Genomic DNA, 23,049 nt, shown 5'->3' with positions numbered 1-23,049 from the left:
TGCAAAGGTTTCAGTGTTTTGTTCTTGTGAGAATAACATTTTGTATAATTTGTTATCCCGTGTTGCCAATGCTCTTATTTCTCCTTTGTCATTATAAAATTCACATTTTTCATTGTTTGAAAACATCTTATAACCTTTATCTAAGGCACATCCAGCTGAGAATAAATTAAATTGTAAATCTGGCACAAATAATACATCTGACAGGGTTGACTTTATAAATTTCTTACCATTAAATGCCCATAGAGTTATTTTTCCAATACCTTTAACTGGTAATTTTTCTCCATTTCCGACTTTTACTTGTTTTTTATAGCTTATCTCTATCAATTCTTCAAACAGATCTTGATTCCAGCACATATGTTCGCTAGCTCCTGTGTCCAAGCACCATTCATTTTTATTTTTCTTACTCCCAGTATATACCATGAATGCATTACTGTCAATTTTATTTTCTTCTCTGCTTGTCTGTTGTTTTTCATTTTTATTTTTATTAAACCAACACTCTTGTAAGTTGTGTCCTCGTCTTTTACATTGACTGCATACTTTTATGTCTTTCTGGCTATTATTATCTCTCTCTTTCTTCTTGAAAAAGCAATTTTTCGCAATATGGCCACCTCTGCCACAAAAATGGCACTTTAATCTGGTTTTCTTTTGCCCTTTAAATTCTCTGCTTGTATCACTTTTCATCGCCAATGCTGTGCTGCCCTGTGCTGACTTACTTCTTTCTTCTTCGATAAGTAGTCTTGATGTAAGTTCATCTAGGGTTTGTTTATCAGATGGTACGGATTCCCATGCGGATCGAAAATGCTTATATTCCTCTGGCAATGCCATAAGTATTTTTGTCATGATCATTTTATCGGACAGCTCTTCACCAGCTTGCTTTAGCTTATTTTTTATCTCTTCAAGCTGTGATATGAATGAGGCAACATTTTTACCTGATGAAAACTCCAAGAGAAAAAACTTTTGTTGCATTAAATGAATGCTCACCTCTGACTCTTTGTCGTAGACAGACTTCAACTTTGTCCACATATCTTTCGAGGTCTCACAGGATAAAATGTGTGTCATAGGGCCTTGCTCTATTCTGGTTACTATAAATTCTTGTGCTTTTGAATCACTAGCATCCCATTTCTTTTGGTCATCTCCAGTAGTGCTCGGTCTCACAGACTTTCCTATTACTATGTCATAATAACCACGGCTTTTTAGCACTACCCTTGTTTGAAATTTCCAGGCTACCCAGTTGTCACCACCACTAAGTTTCAACGCAGCCGATGAATTTTCCATTTTTCGGATTTATGTTTTTCTTTTTTTATGTATATATACTCGAGCTTCTTTTTCACCTTTTTTTCAGCTTTTCTTTTTTTATTTTCGTTGGCCGCGGCAAACTACCGACACAGGCTCTTCAACACTGACTTTTTTACTGGCGAAATACTCACGAAACAAGTGATCTGGGCCCATAACCTGATGTTTTGCAGAATTGCGTGGATGTTAATTAAACACCGAAGTACTTCTAGTCAGTTTTATTTTAAAAGAAAACTCAATAATTCTACAAATAACTTAAACATCAAAATCAACATTTATTTTTCCTTGACACTTATTTTTGCTTACAGTTGACATCTGACACTTATATAACATTGTTTCCAACTACATCATACAATAACAAAAATCCCCTAGATTTGCCGTTGCTTATTTTTACTGGGTATTCAACATATGGCGTTATAACTCTTCGTGAGTCTTTACCGCCTTTACTATTATTGCCTTCCATATTTGCTGGTCCTTGCCACTATTATCCACTTTCTCACTCCTATTTTCTCTAGATTCTCTCTGACTGTATCTTTCCACCTTTTTCTTGGCCGTCCTACTTACCTTCTTCCATCTGGCCTTTCTCAAAAAAACATTGTTTATAAGGCCTGTGTCATTACTGAGTATTATATATTCTCCCCATCTGAGTCGATTGGACTATAATATATTATATCTGACTAGGTTTTCCTTTCCGAAGAGTGACTGTAACTCGTTATTTTATCTGCGCCTCCATTCGTTTGTCACATATTACACTATGTCCCTGTAAGTTGTATCCATATGGAAAACTTTTTTATTATTAATTTTACGAAAAAATGTTATTCTTCATAAAAAGTTTTGCATGATCCATAACCTAAGATGCAACCATCAGATATCAAATTTTATGAATGTTACACGAGGTATGTCAAAAAGTTTGAATTTCACTCAAAAGTAAAGAAGCTTTATTTTTCAAAATATTGAAAATTGCTATTATGAAAAGTTGTTTGGAATTTAAAACTATATTCTAATGTGCAATTACTTCCTTCTAATTAAAAAAAATTGACAAATTATGGATAACAAACAGTATTTTCAGTTATTTCAATTCTGATAACTCTTTTATTATTAATTAAAAAAAAGTGATTCTTAACAAAAAGTTCTGGATGATCTAAAACCTAAAATACAACCATCTTACATAAAATTTTATCAATTTTGTACGAGGTATGTCAAAAAAGATAAATTTAGATCAAAAGTAAAGTACCTTTATAGTTCATAATGTTTCAATTAGAAGGATGTAATTACAAACTGAAACATAGTTTTTAATTCTAAACAACTTTTCATAATAACAATTTTCGATATTGTGAAAAATAATAGTACATTGTTTACCGGGTAGGAAAAGCTTAACATTCCTGGACGACTGTGAAGATTGCTAAGTCGAGGCGCAAGCCGAGACTTAGCAACACAGAGTCCAGGAATGTGGCTTTTCCTACGAGGTAAACATACTATTTTTCCGCAAATCGTTTAAAATTCGACAGATATTGATTGATTTAAAAAAAACGCGATAATTTTATTCCCAAATAAATGGTGCTTTGAAATTCCTAATAAAATTACTTGGGTTACTATGGAAACGTATTGAGGTTGAATTGTCAAACTTGACGCTTATAAATTTAATTGCTGGTGTTCTCGAAAGTAAAATGATAAGCGATGATGAAATTTCCATTCCTGGGACTCCTCCAGAGCTGGTTGAGGCAGTGAATACTGCTTCATTAGAATTATTGCCAAAGAAATCAAGAGAAAAGTACGAAAATGCATACAGACGTTTTATGGATTACAGCATGAGTAAAAATACGAGTTCTTTCTCAGAAAATGTTGTAATGGCATACTTCCTAGACCTTTGTTTAAAGATGAAATCTTTAACATTATGGGCCAATTATTCAATGCTGAAGTCAACCCTTGCACTTAAACACAATGTAGATATATCTACATACTCAAAACTTCGTTCTTTATTGAAACGGCAAGCTCAAGGTTATAGGGCAAAGAAATCTAAGATTTTAACGAAGGAAGAAATTGAAAAATTTATCCAGGAAGCTCCAGATAAAGAAAATTTAATGATTAAGGTAATTTACAAGGTTTTAATAGCAATATGTTTTCTATCATTTATGTAGAACACTAACAACTGTACGGAAATATCATTTCCTTACAGTAAGGAAGTCCTGACTTTTTTTTCAAGAAATTTTGACAGGAATGTCAAAATTTCCTGGCGATTTGCGGAAAACGTATTTTACTCTTGAGCTAAATTCATATTTTTTGACATACCTCGTATAAAATTGATAAAATTTGACATACGATAATTGTATTATACGTTTTACACCATGCAAAACTTTTTATTAACAATTACTTTTTTTCGCAAAATTAAAGAGTTATCTGAATTGAAATAACTGAAAAGAATGTTAGTGTTATCAATAATTTTTCAAAAAAAATATTTCAATTAGAAGGATGTAATTGCATACTAGAATATAGTTTTTAATTCCAAACAACTTTTCATAAGATCAATTTTCAATATTGTGAAAAATAAAGCTATTTTACTCTTGAGTGAAATTCAAACTTTTTGACATACCTCGTATAATATTCAAAAAATTTGATATTTGATGGTTAAATCTTAGGTTTTGGACAATAAAGGTCCATGAATTTGATATTTGATGGTTAAATCTTAGGCTTTTTTTGAAGAATAACTTTTTTTAATAAAATTAATAATAAAAAGTTTTCCACATGGATACAACTTACAGGGACATACTGAAAATTTATCATTCGAAGGATTTTTCGTTCCCACACCAGCAATTTATTTACTTCTCTTTTTGTTGGTGTCCATGTTTCGCTTCCATACGCGATGATTCGTATTTATTCACTTTTTTCTTGTAATCAATCAGTTTGTATTTGAAATAAAGTTAAAAGCTGTAAATATGTTATTAGCACATATTTTTAATTGTAAGGAAGTAACTTAACATCATCATCAATAAATTCAAAAATATAAAATAATTTTATTCTATTTTTTAAATTCTTCCAGATAAGGCTGTACGTATAATTTTCCAATAATCCAAACAATGTATGTAGTAAGTGCTTTCAGCCTCACTGGACCCGTACTCCAGAGGATATTGGTTTATGTGCACGTAAAATATGCAGATTGTGTTTCGACTTCTGTTTAATAAGTTACTTAAACCTCGATTGCACTTACTGATACTGTGCTTAATGGAAAATTTAAACGTTGGCTAGTTAATATTCTGTATCGTGGCTAGCGACACACTAATACAGGACTTCGCAAGGTAGCAGAATGTCCTTGTCAAGACTGTAATAATTATTATATCTTGTGCATAATCATTTATTGTGTACAGGTGGTTTCATTCTGTTGTGCTTAATTTAAAGGGGTATAACGTTTTAATGAAGAATGGGAAGATCTTATTTGGTCTTATACAGTGTGGAAGAAACCCATTATGGAGTAAAATTATTTCTGTCCTTGTTTCAAAAAATTAAAAAACGCTGAGACCCGTCGATTTTTAAATAAAAATGTGCACTTTGTAAACATAAATTTAAATATACAGGGTGATTCATGCACGTTTAGCAGAGTCTATAAGCTTTTGTTTTAATAGAACACCCTGTATATTTTTATATATTGTAAAGCTGCTTAATAACCTGATTTCAACGAACTATATGATGCAGCTTGTATTATCAATAATACAGGGTGACATTTTGAAACTATAAGCTATGGAAACCACTTATGGAAAAAAAGTGTTTATGTCCTTATTCTAGAAAATTATAAAACTACTGGGAGAAGTCAATTTTTAAATTCATATTGGGGGGGGGGGGCGCTTTAAAATATAAACTTGAATATACAGGGTGATTTACGCAAATACAGCATAGTCCAGGATCTCTAGTTTTAATGGATCACCCTGTATATTTTTGTTCTTAGAAGCTACTTCACAATCTCATCTCACAAAAGTGTATTATGTAGGGTCCGTTATGAATAATACAAGGTGACATTTTGAAATTATTTATAAATTTCGTCAAGACATTAAATACAAAACCCAATAGATTTATACTTAGTTTAGAAAATGTATGTCTTTATTGAGCTAATTTAAAAAATAATACTATTATTTAAAGTATAATAAATTATTAATTTCAAAATTTTATGTAAGTATTGAATATCTTGAAGAAACTTATAATGTTTGGATGATTCTTCTGTCCTGTTTGCCTGAAGTGTAGATTGCTGTGTCATCTGCATACAAAGCTGTACTGGTTCTTGCATCTGTTGGTAAGTCTGAAACATAAATGTTATATAAAAATGGGGACATCTTTTTGTCAGCTGTAACATGAAAAGTTCTATTAGTTAAATATGTGTCACAAATATCAACTATATAATGTGGTAATCTAGCCTTGTCCATTTTGAAGATGAGTGCTTTCTTCCAGACCGTGTCGTATGCCTTTTCGATGTCCAGTATTGCCATCCCTGTTTTCTGTTGAACCTGATTTTGGTGTCGCTGACAACTCTTGCTAGTTGTAGTTCACAGTTTCTTCCTTTTCTGAATCCGAATTGGTCTTCTTGGATGATGTTTCTTCTTTCAGCGTGTTTGATGAGCCTCTTGAATATGATTTTTTCCAGGATTTATCCTAAGGGTTCCAGCAGTGAGATTGGTCTGTAGCTTTCTGGTCTTCTTCCATCTTTTCTTGGCTTCAGGAGAGGTATCGTCTTTGCGTGTTTCCAGTTGTTTGGGAAATGAGCTTTCTCAAGGCAGTACTTGAAAATGTAGTACAGTTGTACTATCATCTTCTTCGGTAGTTCCTTGAGGACGATGTTGTGGATGTCTTCCTGTCCCGGAGCCCTGGATCCTTTGAGTTTCTTGATGATCCTGTGGACTTCTGCGGGGTGTAGTTGGTCTTCTTCTTCTATCACGAATTGATTTCTTTCTGAAATCCTGTTGTAGGCCCTGTTTACTTCGTCTATGGTCTGTTGGTCCGACATGTGTTGGTTTTGCCTGTGTGTGGCTTCCAGTTTTCTTGCAATTGCATCAGCTTTTCTTTGGGCCTCGTAGTGTGTTCCTTCTTCATCCGTGATAGGTGGCATTTTCTGTTTTCCTCTTTTTCTGGTCTTCATCATTTTCCAGACGTTTCCTTGATTTTCTTCGGCTTTTTTGATGATGTTGTGACGTTATTTTTGCTGACAGTTCATCGCTCTAGTCTTCTTGTCCTTTGGTAAGCCCTTCTTGCGTTGTTTTTGTCTCTGTTTAGGTCCTTGACTTCGTTTGGAATGATGAGTCCTTTGTCTTCTCTCTTGGAATGTTGTCCTTCATTGCCTGTTGTATGTTCCTGGTGATTTCTTCTATTTTTCTTTCCATTTCTTCTGTTGTTTCGAATTCTCTTCTCATCTGAAGTTTGGCCAGTTTGCTTCTTCCCATTTCCATCGTTCTTCTGCTTCAGCAGTAGGGAGGTCTGTTCTTGACGTCGTGATGCCTGTTACTGGTTTGTGGTCAGAACTGCTATCAAAATGAGTTCTGATGTCTTCTACGATCTCTGCCCTCATGATGTTCTTCGTGATGAATAGGTCCAGTGCGTTGTCACGTTGTCCTCTTATTGAAGATAATATAGATTGTTGATTTCCTCCTGTTTTTGGCTGTTGTTCCTCGGTTGAGGTTGTTGAGGTACACTCCTGGTGGTTTGGGCATAAGTTCTTCCACTTGTCGATCCTGGCACTGTGTCCAGAGGACCGACAGTTAAAGCAGTGAGTAGCTCGCTGTGGTCAACTATATGTATCCCACCGTACTCGAATGTTTTGGATGCCTGTCAGCCTCCTCACTTCTTTGATGTCCTGTGTCTTGGGTACTTGTACCAAATAGGTGCTTCCGTCTTCTCCACTTTTTGGTTTGCTGTTTTGGCCGTTGGAGGCGAAAATCTCCACCGAGATTTTCGCCTCAATACCAGCTTCTTTCAATTCGTCGGTCATCTCTTTGATGTCCATTCTTGGGGATGCCCTCATGATGATTTTCTTGGTGATTTCCTCCTTCTTCGCATATGTGTACCTTGTTTTTGTGTTATTAGGTTTTCTTTCACCTTGTTGTAGTCTTCATTAGTATAAGTGAACACTCTCGTGCCACTTCTACCTGCAGGTGTAAAGCCAAAGCTATTACTTTCTTACATTTTAAAAATGAAGACCTAAAATAAAGAAAACACTACTGCTAACTAGAACTAGTAAATAAAACAACAGTTTTTCTCTTGTAGAACCACCCCCAGACCACAGAGTCAGGGTAGGGCAAGTGCAGCGCCCCCAGGCTGACGGGCAGGCCCGTGCAGGCCGGAGGACAACTGCGGACTGAGATACCGAGGATCAGTCAGTCAGGACATGTTATGATAACCGCGTTTAGGCTTTCTCGCCTCTTCACGGAACGGGGATTCTTTTTTGGGTTTGGGTATAACATAGGAATCGTTTCACTCTGACATCCAAAGGGCAGGCCAAGCCGTGCAGAGCTCCGCCCCCACCGACAAGCTCCTCCTTCTTGTGCTGTTGCTGTTTGTTCGGTCGCTGTTTCTTTCCGTTCTTCGGATCTTCGGAAGGTACCAAGCCCGCCACGAAACCCCAGGCTCGGTGTGGACAAACGGCTCTTTTCAGATTTTTGGCTTTTTTGTTTTTTTTTTTGGTAACGCGTGGAGGTTAGCTGTGGCTAGATCCTCTCCTAGGTATAGGTATCATTGTGCAATGAAGGTAGGAAACCACAGAAAACTACCTTCCCCCTATCCTGTATTGTGTGATTCGACTCTGAAGGAGTATACGTGAACGCTCGTTTCTTCTTGGTATGTATGTACTTATGGTGTTTTGTGTGTGGTAGTGTGTAGGTTTTCGGTTTTTTTTTTTTATTTTTATTTGGTTTGTTATGTATTAGTGGTGCGTTCTGGAGGGATTATTGTGGTATATGCATGCATGTGTGTGTTCGTGGGTAATGAATGAATGCTTTTTTTTTCCCTAATGATAATGGTGTTAGGTGTATGTGTTAGTGTAATTTAGTTGTGTAGTGATGTGAATGATTGGGTTATTGTGTTATTGTTTGCTGTGGTGATTACTGTGTGCCCGTAGATTTGATTTGTTATTGTGTTTATGTAGTGTGCTGTTTCGTTTCGTTTATCTGGGAATATGTTTAGGAGGATCATAGATGTATAGTATATTGCTTGTTTTATATCGCTCGTAAGGTTTTGTTTTACTGTGTTGTTGGTTTGTAGTGGTTCTGCATTGTGTACGTTATTTGGCGTTACTTTTCGGTTTGGGCATTTTGATGAGAAAGCTGGGTGCTTTCCCCCGCAGTTAGGGCATTTTGGGTTGTCTGTCGTAGGGCATGCAGTCGATCTGTGCTGTTGTCCGCAGTAGGGACAGATAATGGCTGGTTGGCGGCACTCTGTGCGGAGGTGATCGTTTCTGCAGCATCTTGTGCAGTATTTAAGGAAGCTAGGAACAGTGTTGCTTGCTCTTGGAAGCTCGCAACGTAGCCGTTCCCCATCCATTCTAATACCACACCGAAGCGCTTCTGCGAACTTGGTTTCTGAGTCTGTGAAGACCCTGATGAAGGAGGTAGGTTTGTTATTGGATCGGGCGGTTATTCGTACGACTTTGCTGAACGGAAAATTTGTTGAGGTTAGGAATTCCTCAATATATTTTTGTGTTAGACTTTTGTCTACTCCGGCTATAACCATTTGATATGTTTGGGAAGGTGCAGCTGGGCTTGGCTGCGGTGGAGTTGGCTTTGTCCTTTTGGAATACGGACTATATGTGATGTTCATTGACTTATCGTTGGTTATTTTGTGGATTTTTGCCTGGAATTTGATGAGATTTATTTTTTCGGTCGTACGAATTGAGGCTGCCTTATGGGCGGGGAAGACTTTTATTGAGTCAAAATCTTGTGTTAGGAAGTTGTTGTTTATGATAAATTCATGAAATGATCGCTGCTGACAGATATTTATGGGGATATGCTCTAGTCTGTAGTTGTAGGTTGTGTCGTCTGTTTGTGTGCTGCTGTTGGGTGAATTTTGTGTGGTGTTTGGTTGTGTATTGTTGGTATTGTTTGTTGTGTGTTCTTCTGCTTGGTCCATAGGTGTATGCACCAAGTCGGTGTTTGTGCTCTGAACGCTCACCGCCTGCTGCGAGGTAGTGAGCGCACTGATTTGTGTATCTGTTTGGATTTGTATAGGTGTATGTGTGAGTGTGCGTGTATGTGTATTTTCTTTGATTTTTCCATGTTCGGTTGGTTTTGTATGTTGTGGAGATAGCATTGGCCTTTGTTGTATTTGTACTTGACTGTGCAGTTCGGGGTTGGTCTCCCGAAGAGAGGTGTCGAACGCAGACCTTATGCGCTCCCTCCACTCCTCAGGAGTCGTGGGCGTCTCGAGAGGGCTCAGGCTCCCCGAACGTGGTGTGGTAGGTGTATTTGGCGTATGTGTGGGCGATTTTAGTGTATGTGTGGGTGTTTTTGGGGTTTGTGTATGTGTATCTGGTTTTTTTATGTTTTTTTCTGCTTTGTCCCTCATTCTTTTGGAGTATAGCGTTGGGTATTCGTCTATATAATCGAGTGGTTTGAATGAGGTTATCTGTACGCTTTCGAAGTCTGTGTTTGTGTAAAGTTCGGTTTTGCGATTTCTTAGCTGTGGTATGCGTGATTGTGTTTTGAGTGTAGCTTGTTTGTGTGGTGTAGAGACTCTTAGTGTATAAGGTATATCTTTTGTTATGTGTTCTCTTATAGCTTTGGATAGTCTGCTGTGTTTAGTGTATTTACTCGGAATTTGTGTTATATAGTATGTATATGGATGTTCTGTTTCTTGTGATGTAGTAGCGTTTGTGTTCTGTGGTGATTCTATATGTGTCGTGCTTTCATATAGTGTATTTATGATTTTTTTTTGTGGTTTTTGGGTATTTCGTTATGTTGGTGGATACCACCTCGGTGAGAGCTTGCATCCACTCCTCCTGAGTCTCTATGTTCCTGCCGTCAATTAGTAGCGAAACCTGTGAGGAGTCAGAGGAGCATGATGCGCCATCATCGAAGTCGGTAGTGGTATCCGTGTCTGTGGTACTCTTGTCCATCGTGTTTTTGAAATCTATATATACAGTACCTCAAACTAAAACTATAAGTATAGTAACTTTAGTGTTTGAGTTCTATACATATAGTATCCCTGTTTTGTTGTGTGTGTATGTGACTTGGTTTCTTTTGTGAAGCAAGTCAGTGTAGAGTAGTATTGCGTTTGATTTAGCCTAGCTTGTTCGTGTTTTAGAATTCTATATATACAGTGTTTTCCAGGAACATAAGTATATTAACTCTATCCCGTTTTGGATCCAATTATATATATATTATTCGTGTGTGTGGTTGATATTAGCAGACTTAGCTCCTTCACGACGCAAGTCCGCGCTGTGTGTTTTGAGATATATATATATATACAGTAGGTCTCCTAGAAGCGTAAGTGTATTAACTTTGCCTCAGTGTTTGGACCGCGTACATACAGTGTCTCTGTTGTGTGGTTGGTATGTGCAGACCCGACTTCTTTACGAAGCAAGTCCGTATTGTGTGCTTTTGAAACCTATAAGTATAGTAGGTCCCCCAGAAGCATAAGTGTATTAACTCGCCTCACTGTTTGGACCCTATACCTACAGTTTCCCTGTTGTGTAGCTGGTTTGTGCAGACTTGACTTCTTTACGAAGCAAGTCCGTCTTGTGTTGATTTTGAAATCTATATATACAGTAAGTCCACCAGAAGCATAAGTGTATTAACTTTGCCTCAATATTTGGACCCTATACATACAGTATCTCTGTTATTGTGTGTAGTGCGTTTGTGTGTGTTTGGTGATGTGTGGTGATATTGATATGAAGTACATACATATACCTGAGAACTGAGCACTCGTTCGCGGTCTTTTCGTTTCTGGTTCGCGGGAACGCAGAACAGCGTCAATGTCGATAGCCTGATTCTCCCGCGTATTTGGTAATACTTAGTGGAGAAGCAGTCAGTCAACCGGTTGGCGCCAAAACCGTGGAGGTTCCAAGCTTGTCTAGACCTTTTTAGTGGCCTGATCGGCTAGAACCAATGGTATCGATTCGCGGTCGCGTAACGGTTTTAGTAAGATTTCTCTCGCGTTTCGCGGCGTTTCTTCGTTTTCTTTTCCGTTCTTTCGTTGAGAACTCAACAGGACGACGGTTTCCTTCAAGTTCTGCCTCGGTGTTCCTCTTTTCAGGGTTTTGTTAGCCTTTTGAAAGGCTGTTGGGGCTACTAGCGTGGATTCGGTTTGAGATTCACGACGGTACTGATACCGAGGATCTACTACTACATTGTTTGATTTGCTTGTCTTGATAATGTTAAGAAGAAATGCGTACAATGTGATTCCCCGTTTAGGATTTTGTCCTCTTCAGGGTTTGTGGTGAATGTTTAGTGTTGGCAGCAAAAGCAAACAGTCCGAAAAACACACTGGGGCAAGCGCCGTGTCCTGGTGTTCTTGGATCCTTGGTTATGCCGGACGGTGGTGTCCAGAAGGCTAAGAAGACAACAGAGAAGAAAGTTTGATGGATTGTTGTTGGTTCCATAGACATTTACGTGTACTGTCCGTGCTTTGCTCTCGACCAGTATCCCTAGAAACCATTGTACAACGACAGGCGAACCTGCGTCCCTCGTCGGCGGTCAGGAGGTGGCTTTGAGCGCAGCGTGGACAGTGAGCGTTCGAGTGGAGAAAATAGTTGCGGCTATTTTCTTGGGACGAACAGGTATAATTGTGCAATGAAGTTGGGAAACCGCAAAAAACCAACTTCTCCCTGTTCGGGGTAGGGAAGAGGAAATGTTAGAGGTGGGTACGGTAGGCTAACGGGGTAGCCTCAAGGATGTTTTCGTACTCTACCGGGAGTTCGTCAATGCATGTTTGCATTAGAGCGGACGGTACGTGAATCTTTTTGCGTTTGGGCTTTCGGTAGAGTACGTGGCCGGAAGATGAATAGGAACATTTGAGAGATTCTTGTGTGTCGGAAGGGGGGCCGTTGATTACTTTGATTGTGAAGTTCCTGTTCAGAGAGTTTATTCTCTCGGTGATTTTGGGGATGTTCGAGATGTTATGGATTTCGTTTGAGGGATATCGCCAGTGCTCATAGTTACATCTACGCAAGACTCTACGCTCTGTCCTCAACAACCTCTCTTGTTTTTGTCTAGAGCAAAGAGAGTAGATACATGACTTGTACTCCATGACGGGTCGAATAAAGGTCTTGTAAGTGTGAATGAGAGTCTTCTTGTGTGTCTTGCCAATTTTTCCAGAGAGAGCGTTGAGAAGTCTGGCCCTGTTCCTTACCCTGTCTAAAGTTGCCTTTAGATCTGCGTCCCAGTTGAGAGTCCTGGTAAACAGAACTCCCAAATAGTTCACAGTCGGGCTAACAACAAGCCTTTCTCCCAACAAACTCAGAGGATATTGGTCGTCTTCATTGCGAATGATTCTATTTGACACAGAAGGGGCGCGAAACACAATTGTTGTTGTTTTGTTCGCGTTGAGCGTGACTCTCCACTTACAACACCATTCGCCGACGCCGTCCAACAGAGCCTGGGCTCTTCTGAAGAGGAGTCTTGGGTTGTATCGAGAGGTAGTTGAGAGCAGAGTCGTGTCGTCTGCATAGAGAAACAGCCGAGTACCTGGGATATTTTGGTTAGTGATATCGCTGTTGTAGATGATGTACAACAGCGGCGCTAGGACTGAACCCTGGGGAACTCCAGCTTGTGGAGTGAAGGGGGTGGACTTTTGATCGCATATTTTCACTCTGACAGTACGATTGTGGAGGTAGGAGTGTACAATTTTGGTAAATTGCAATGGAAGCCCGATGTCCAGAAGTTTCCGAACAAGCCCGTCGTGCCAGACCTGGTCGAAAGCCTTCTGCACATCCAGAAATCTGGCTATGGCGAATGAACCATCGTTGATGGTTTGAGTAACTTTGGTAGTGAAGTCTATTAATGCATGTTTAGTAGATTTACCTGACTGGAATCCATATTGGAATTTTGGTATTATATTGTGGTTTTCGAGAAAGTTATTGAGCCTCTCTTTTAGGATTAGCTCAAGAACTTTACCCAGAGTATTGATTAATGAAATTGGTCTATAGGATTCCACGTCGGTTGGGGGTTTGCCTTTTTTCAAAAGCATGATGGTGTTGGCCACTTTCCAAGGAGTAGGAAAGTGGCTGTTTTTGAGACATGCATTGAATATTTTAGTTAGAAGAGGGATGATACTCTCTGGAAGTTTTTTGAGGCACCTTCGATTGATGCCATCAGGTCCGGGAGCGCTGTTTTTGCCGATTTGTCAAAAGCTCTCCGTTTCCCTGTCTGTGAGGGGGTCCATGATAGGATCATAGACTGGAATGTAGTGGTTGAGAGTAACATTTACTATGTATTCTGTGTTGAATTTAAATATGCGATCAAAGTTCGGGTTATCTGGCGTTTGAAAATTGTTTTGAAGCGAATTTCTGAATGCTTCGGCTTTCCCTTCTGGGGAATTGACTATGTGATTGTTGACCAACAGATGAGATGGTTGAGATAATTTTTGTTTTGTTAGGACTTTGAATTTTTGCCAGAATTTACCTCCGTCTCTGTAGTCCAGTTTTGAGGTAGCATCTTCCCACCGGCGAGCCGTTAGGACAGATATCTCCCTCTTTATCCTGGCACAGATCCGGTTGTACTCTGTTTTGATAAGTGGGTTTCTGTTGGCCTTGTATTGACGTAGAAGACGTCGTTTTTGTTGAATTTTGGCAATGATGTATTGTGGAAGTGCCGGTGATGTATAAGTTATTTGTTTGAGTGGAATTGCGTGCGTGATCGCCTCAGTGATGAGGTTCTCGATATCGGTTGCACTGGTGTCGATACTATCGTTAGTATCGAGTTCGCCTAACATAGGGAGATTTTGTGTTATGAAGTTTTGGAATTCAGTCCAGTTAGCGTGACGATAGTCTCTTATAGATCTTGGAGGGTTTGGTTGTTTTGGAATGAGTATGTCGGTGTCGACAAGAAGAGGTACGTGGTCTGACGTTATCGAATCACCTATGTGGCATCTATCCCCGAACCGATCCAGAATGTTACTAGTAACTAGGATGTGGTCGACAATAGAAGCCCCATTTGCGTTCAAAAACGTGAATTCAGTGTTGGTGATTCTTGAAATAGGAAGGTCTAGTAGATAATCCGTGAGGCGGATGCCTTCTGGGTTTTGACGATGATCACCAAACTGTGTGTGTCTACAATTTAGATCGCCCATCAACACAGCCTTGCCGAGCCTCGAAAAGTACTCTAGCAAATGCCTGTTGAGTGGTTGATCCGGGTGTTTGTAGTAAGAGACTATCGTGAGGGTTTCGTTATTGGGGATGTGCACGTCAATTGCCAGGAAGTCCACATCAGATGGACGAAAATTTTGTGGGAATGTGTGTGTGTTGTGCGGTATTCCGTGTTTCACGAGAATACCATTCCCACGTGAAACCTGACAACGGCTTCGATGGATGATCGAATATCCTGCGAAGTGTGGATCGTTTTTCGACAGAGTATCTGTGAGTGCGAGGATCTGGATGTTATGCTTCGACAGGATATTCTTGATGAGGGGTCTCTTTTTGGAGAGACCCTGACAGTTGACTGTGCCTAGGGTGAAATCCATAAAGGGAGGGTGTTTAGTGGTTGGGGCGGAATGTCACCGTGACATTGCTCCCGTACCCGTGGACCACTGTGGAGTGGTCGTAGACTTGGCTAATCAGATTAGCCGTGATTGCAGCGATATGCTCGCGAAGTTCAGGCAACAAGTTGAGCAACAGAGCAGTCTGAATAGACAAGATGTTCTTTGTTTCTGTAGGGAGTTCGAAAGGGGGGAATGATCTTTCGATCGTAAGTGGCTGTATTTCGTGTTGGGCGGAGGGGATGGTGTGTCTTTGTGGACACTTGTTGGAGTATGCGGGGTGGTCACCGCCGCAATTCGGGCATTTGGGTTCCTGCTGTTTGGTGCAGGCGCTGGACTTGTGGTTACCGCCGCAGTGGGGGCAGACGAATGCTTTTTGAGGGCATTCGTCGATGGAATGTCCGTTGATGCAACATTTGCTGCAATATTTTGGAGTGGGGATTGTAGGGTCGGAGCCATGAGGAAGTTCGGCATTGTAGATTTCGCCATCTAGAGTTATGCCTCGGCTCAGTGCTGACATAAATCTCTCCAAGGATTTGGTCACCACCTTGATCACTTTAGAGTCTTTGCCTGTTTTATAAGCTTTGACTCTCCACAGTCTTTCGACCGGGAATTGCTGTTCTGTGAGCAAGTCGGTGACCTCCTGCTCGGAGTAATCTACGTCGATTCCGGTAATGCAGAGGAGATAGGTAGGCTCTTTAGCGGAAGTGTTTGCATTTCTGCTACGGCTATGGACCGTAACCATGGTTTGGCCAGTTGCTGTGTGGATAGCTTTCTCGATATCCCCTGCATTTATAGGATTAAAAAGTCGAAGATGTGCGATTCCATGTGAGAGAACTTTGCAAGAATGAATTTTGTTGGACAAAAGAGTGGTGGCATTTATTTGCCGAAAGAAGGTACGTTTGTTACAAAGATCTTTTGGGAGATCTTTGATGAGATACTCGGACAGTGTGGGATCGTTTATGGCGTTGATGACGTTTTGATTTCTGGCTTGGGTTTTGGGGCGTGGATTGGCTGCGGCATTGGCGTAAGACATTTGTCTTATTTGTCTTCTTTGGAAGACGAAATCGTTCGGTTCAGGATTGTTTGCAGTGCTGATGGTTGCTTGTGGTTGAGAAGAGGGTTGCTGTTGAGATGATTGTTGTTTCGATTGTTTGGGTGCTTGTTTTGACGGTTGAGTTGGGACTTTTGGTATGGCACCGTGAATATTCCGAGCGCTCTGACGCTGAGGACCAGCCTGTGCTGGTGTTCTTAGAGGCGGAAAATCGTTAGCATATCGCTGCAGAAGGGGGTTGGAGGCATCGTCCTGCTCGATGCGAAGGTAGGCCTCGCGATACTTGTTGCGGACGATTTCCATCTCCGCGCTAAGCGTCTCGAGGTCTAGCTCCGCCGTGAGCCGGTTGTAACCTCTGGATGGGGGTACAGTGCCTTCCTGATGTAAGGAAGAGAACTGGTTGGCAGTAGTGGTGGCTGTAGTGGTGGTGGTGGTGGTGGCAACGCTTGTCGAGGTCGTCGTCCGAGGACGAAGCGACCGGGTGGAGCTGACTGACCTTACAGAAGAAGGCATTACAAATGGGTGAGGATGCAAGTCTAGCGATCGGAGGGCACCTCAGCCTCAAGGTGTTCTGGGGGGTAAACCCCAGGGATAAAGGTGGCTTGTCCACCCCTCCGTGCTTTTCCGGCGTAAGACAGTGACTATAATTACCTGATGGGTGCAGTTTACCCTGCTGCTGGTGGGTCCCTCGTTGAAAGCCTTTTTCGCAGTTAGTTTGGCCCCCTTACTCGCACTTGTTCTTGTAACCGTATGTGAACACTAGGTAGAGTTCGGGGCGAGCGAACTCGCTCGAGCCCAGGGCCAGAGTATTCCTCTGAAACCCAGTAATCCGTCTACCTTTTTGGTTTACACGGCCAAGCGTCGTTGGTTTTTCACACTGGTTCCAAACTAATAGCTTAGGGCTAACCGTGCGCCGCTTCTTCAGCACTTGGTGCTCTCAGGCTTCTCGCTGTTCGTCGGTAAGAGTGGGGTGTGCTAGCAGTGACCTTACTCTTCGACGTCCGGGACGAGAATGATACCGAGGATTGGAACCGCCACCTTTTATAGAAAACGTCGACAGTGACGTGTGCGGCAGCTGGAAATTCCAAAGCCTCGGCGGGTGGAATCTCTGACTCGCGTCAGAGCAGAGAAGGCGGGGCGATGCACATCGAGAACCTAGGCCTCGATATGACACACTTAGAAAAATCGAGCGTCAGTTCTCTCTGAGACAGAGTCGAGTGACAGGGTTAGAATGTTTGGTCAAGTACGTGTTGCCAGTACGAGTCGTCACAGTCTAATGATATAGTTTACAATGTGTTTGCCTTTTTTAAGTCTTCAACTGAAGAGGTTGAGGAGTGGGGAGCTGTTTGTCTCGAGTTGGTCATTCAGAATTATATCTGTATTTTTCAGTTTATTAATTTCCATAGATTCTAAAAAAGATAGCTTAAGGCCTTTATTTTGAATATGCAGAATTTGAAACATTTCATTTAAAGAATGATTATGATCTAGAAGGTGAAGTGCGTATGTAGAAGTGTCTGTTTTTCTATTGTTGAATGCCCTTTTGTGTTCTACTATCCGTTTGTCAAAAGTTCTGCCAGTTTGACCGATGTACGTTTTCGGACAGTCACCACAAGTTAGTTTGTACACACCATTCTGTAGTTGCTTTCTCTTTCGGCTTTTATTGTTCTTAATATATTTGCTTAAGTTGTTGTTAGTTCTGAAAGCTGGTGTTATTCCTTTCTTTTTTATGTATCTGGCTATTTTTGTTGTTATCTTGCTAGTATATGTGAGAGAGCAGAAGGTACTGGGTTCTTTCTGTGGTAGTGGATACACTAATTTCAGGGCTTTCTTATGGAGTTTTTGGTTTAAAATTTTGTTAACTGTTTGTTCGTTATAGCCGTTGTTTACTGCTATTTGTTTAATGATGTTTAGTTCTAGCTCGAAGTTATTTTTTGTCATGGGAATTTCTGTCAGTCTATGTATCATGCTATGGTAGGCTGCTAATTTGTGTTGTGTAGGATGGGATGATGAATTGTGTATAGTTGTGTCAGTATGGGTAGGTTTATGATATACGGAGAACTCATGTTTGTTGTGTAGTCTGGAAATCGTTACATCTAGAAAGTTTATGGAGTTATTCTGTTCTGTTTCCATTGTAAACTCAATATTATTATGAAGTGAATTAATATATGATAGAAATTGGTCAAGTTGTCTGTTAGTTCCTGTAAAGCATACTAGTATACTAGTATATAGAATGGAAAGAAAGTTAGAGACTTATCAACCAAGAGAACAGGCAGGATTCCGAAAAAATTACGGAACAAATGACCATCTACAAAGTATAAAAACCCTGATAGAGAAAGTAGTGGAATACAATAAACCCCTAGTTCTAGTTTTTATCGATTTTCATAAAGCCTTTGATACAGTTGAACTTAGCAAAATATTACAGGCGCTTAAAGAATGCAGGCTAGATTATAGGTATACAAAATTATTACACAAAATATACTTACAGGCAACAACCACTGTCAAATTACATACTAACAGTAATCGCATAAAAATAGAACGGGGGGTTAGACAAGGAGACCCAATGTCACCTAAACTTTTTAATACGGTCTTAGAACATGCTTTCAAGAGTTTGGATTGGATGACAAAGGGAATAAAAATAGATGGAGAATACCTAAACAACTTACGTTTCGCCGATGATATAGTCATAGTAGCTGAGGATCTAGGTATGGCAAGAGAGATGGTACAAGAACTCGTTGTAGCTACAGAAAATGTTGGTTTAAATATAAACATCTCAAAAACAAAAATAATGACAAATTTGGTACCCAACCAGAACATCAGTATTGGTGGGAAGGAAATAGAACTCGTAGATAGATATAAATACCTGGGACATGAAATTACGATTGGCAGGGATAACCAGACTCATGAGCTGAAGAGAAGAATCGGTCTTGGGTGGGCAGCATTTGGAAAACTGAGAGAAACTTTTAAAAGTGAGTTACCCACATGTCTAAAGAGAAAGGTATTCGATCAGTGCGTCCTCCCAGTCTTGACGTACGGATCAGAAACACTTACCTTAACTAAAGCCTCGGCTACCAAACTAAGAGTCACGCAGAGAAGAATGGAGCGGTCAATGTTAGGAATAACTCTGCGAGACAAAATCAGAAACGAAGAAATCAGGAGAAGAACAAAGGTGACTGACGTCATCGAGAGGATAGCCAGGTTGAAGTGGAGATGGGCAGGACACGTAGCCAGAATGACAGATGGGCGATGGACGAAGAGGTTATTGGAATGGAGGCCAAGAGAAGACAAGAGAAGCGTCGGTCGACCGCCTACAAGATGGACTGACGACTTAAGAAAGGTAAATAAAAACTGGATGAGGGCGGCGCAGGATAGATGGGGTTGGAAACGAGGGGAGGAGGCCTATGTTCAGCAGTGGACTTTTGAGGCTGGATGATGATGTGACTAGTATATCATCCACGTATCTCCACCAATATAAGAACTGTTTAAATACGGGATGTTTAGAAATTGTCGTTTCAAGTTGGTTCATAAATATATCTGATAGCAATGGGCTATCCTCTAAGCACTCTATGCCTACAGTCTATCTCACTTCGTGCTTGTGGCGATGTTTGTTTTCAATAACATATCACATTGAATATCACGTTACTGCTAGTTATCATTATTCATTGTAGCTTTCAGCCCACTTTGTTATAGAGCATCATTAGTATTTCCTGTATTATGATCAAATAATTATATATACACCGTTATTAGGCGTCAACTCTCTTCGTTAGGGATCTATGGCAGAGTAGCACCAAGCCGCAAGCTCTTATCCCGTGCCGTACCGCTCCTGTATAGGCCGATCAGATACCAGTCTATTCCAGACCAAGTCGTAGATTATATTTTATATAGAAATTTATACTACGATATTGGCTTTTTAATTTTTCAAATGACCATGCTGCAGGGCCCTAACTACCATTGGGACAACCGTGGCAGTGCCCCGGGGCCCCCGACCAAGGGGGGCCCGTGCATAGATTTTAACGAGGAAAATAAAAATATGTATTTTAAAAGCCGATCCCAACGAAATATTTTCAAATGACACAATTTTAAAAAGACCGCAACACAGTTTTAATTTTCACTGGGGAAATTAGTCTTTTAGACTAAAATGCAATACGGAACTTGCACAAAAATTTTAAATTCGAAAAAAATGTTATAAATCACAACAGAACATAATTTAAAACATGTATCAAGGATAAAATTTTTTTTGTGTTTCGTTTGGCCCCTAAAGACGATTAAAAATTCAAATTATACCAGCCAGCCCAAAACGTGTCATGAGTCATCGGGCTATATGTTTCATTCTGAACCAACAAAGTAAACAAAATTGTATATAATTTCAAATTAGACATTATAAACATCAGTAGAACATGCAGTTATGTGACGTTACAAGTGTTTTTGATCGTTTGAACTATCCATAGAACATTTGTACTTTTACAAAATGGTTTTATTTTCCAGAGTAAACCTTTTTTCATTTCCTTCAATAACTATATCAAACTCCAATCTCAACAAACTGGTATATATTATAACAATGGCATACGATAAATGTCATTACAATATAAATATTTTTCCTTTATTCCGCGACGATGAGCTTGCCAAATACCCAGTAGGTGGAGGCCAATAAACTAAAGAAGAAGGAAGAAAGAAGAATAAACGGAACCATATAGTTAAACTATGTGACGTCACGGGTCGTTTGAACTATTTTAAAATACATAAGATTTTAAATTTGTACTTCTAAGTTATTTTTATAAGTTTTTGAAGCGTGAAATTTTGGAGATCTCATTTTTATACAAAACTGAACATTATTATGGAATAAAAAAATGTGCAAGTTCCCTATTGGAACAGAACAGGGCCCCTGAGGCTTGAGCTAAGGGCCCCCGAGACCTTAACATAAAAATTTAAATTATTACTTAAGAAATTAGTTATTTCGGTGTAATAAAACCTAAAATGCCATTGGAGAGGGGGGCCCGGGCTAAGCTGGGGCCCCCGAGATCTTTCGTAAGCATATAAATTGTGACTGAGGAAATTAGCTATTTTGACAAAATAAAAACTAAAATGCAACCGGACTAGGGACCCCAGTTCTTAGCTATTTTGTCTTAATCAATTTACCCCAGGCCACATCTTGGTACGTGAAAGGAACCACATATTGGAAAGAAAGGTATATAGGGTGAGGCAGATAACTGGCCTATTAGAAATATCTCGAGAACTAAAGGCAACAGAATCATGAAAATTGGAATAAAGGGGTTTTGAAGGATGATCTATTAAATGAAAATATTTTCATCTCTTTGCAACTTCCGGTTATACCGGAAGTTGCTTATAACTTCGTTTTTTTAAACGGGACACCCTGTATATTTTTACATTTTTGGATTTTCCTCAATATCTTCTTTCTTAGAATATGAGATTTTGTAATATTATAGAGGGTATTTTAAGAGATATTTACGTTTTTTATTAATTTCGTAGCAAAATTCACACCCTGTAGAATTGTAATAGTTTGACATTGAAAACTCTGCTTACGTTCAAGTGATTTTTAATATAGTCTACTATTGTTAAGAATCATTAGTATAGCTAATTTTGAAATTTTAGTATACAGGGTTGGTCGAAACTCGGAATGAATTTTTCTGAGTTTTGTTAAATGGAACACCTTGTATTTTAGTATTGTAATGAAATGATATTTCATGGTACTTTTTTATTTTATAAGTATTCCCTATTCCTAACTGCTTAACTGCTTTAATTTGTGAGTTATTGGTGATTCAAGCTAAACATTAATTTCAACAAAAAATACGTAAAATTTTATTAGGTTTGCCGTGAAAATATTCAATCACAAATAATTTTTCAGAAATAAATACATATTAATCCAGACTGATCCTTAAAATTACCAATAATGGTTTAGCTATCAAAATACCTACGTAGTTAAGATTATTAGTGCGATTAACAATTAAGCACAAATTAAAGCAGTTAGGTATACGGAATGCTTAAGAAATAAAAAAGTACCATTTCATTACAATACTAAAATAGAGGGTGTTCCTTTTAAGAAAACTCAGAAAATACTCATTCCGAGTTTCGACCAACCCTGTATACTAAAATTAAAAATTTGGCTATACTAATGATTCTTAACAATAGTAGACTATATTAAAAATCATTTGAACGTAAGTAGAGTTTTAGATGTCAAACTACTACAATTCTACAGGGTATGAATATTGCTACGAAATTAATAAAAAAACGTAATTATCTTTTAAAATACCCTGTATAACATTACAAAACCTCATATTTTTGGAAAGAAGACATCGAAGAGAATCCAGAGATGTAAAAATATACAGGGTGTCCCATTTAAAAAACTAAGTTATAAGCAACTTCCGGTATAACCGGAAGTTGAAAAGAGATGAAAATATTTTTATTTAATAGATCATCCTTCAAAACCCCTTTATACCAACTTTCATGATTCTGTTGACTTTAGTTCTCGAGATATTTCTAATAGGCCAGTTATCTGCCTCACCCTGTTTATAAGATAAAATGATCACATTAGGATCAGTCCCACCAGTACACTGACCAGCTTCACTGAGTGTGCTTGGCTCACACTGCAGTAGCTTAAGGCACCTTAAGGTGCTTTTAAATCAAAGTGAACACGAACGAATTCATAGGTGTTCGCTTGGTTATTCGTTTGGTACAAAGTAAGACCATTTACATTGTAGCGAACAAACGCATTCGTTGATAATCCGTCCGCAATGTCAGATACAAATGAAGCTGTAATCACTAGCGCTGCTAATTTTATAGTTATTGCAGGACATGCTGAAAAAAAAAAAGAAAGAAGAGAGTGTGGTGTTCACATAGGAGGGAAAATGCGCTTTCAATGGGTTAAATATCAAACATTTTTTCGGATACCCCTTGCGCTGGGGGTAAATTCCCCAGACCTCCCGGTAGGGGGCCCCTAGATCACATTTGCCCGGGGCCCCCAATATCGTAGTTACGGCCCTGCCATGCTGGGGCTCGAACCTCGATCGTATATCCGCTAGATTTGTCGA

This window comes from Diabrotica virgifera, chromosome 4 (assembly GCF_917563875.1).
Source record: "Diabrotica virgifera virgifera chromosome 4, PGI_DIABVI_V3a".
Classification (NCBI taxonomy): Eukaryota; Metazoa; Arthropoda; class Insecta; order Coleoptera; family Chrysomelidae; genus Diabrotica; species Diabrotica virgifera.
Note: the sequence above shows the minus strand (reverse complement) of the source record.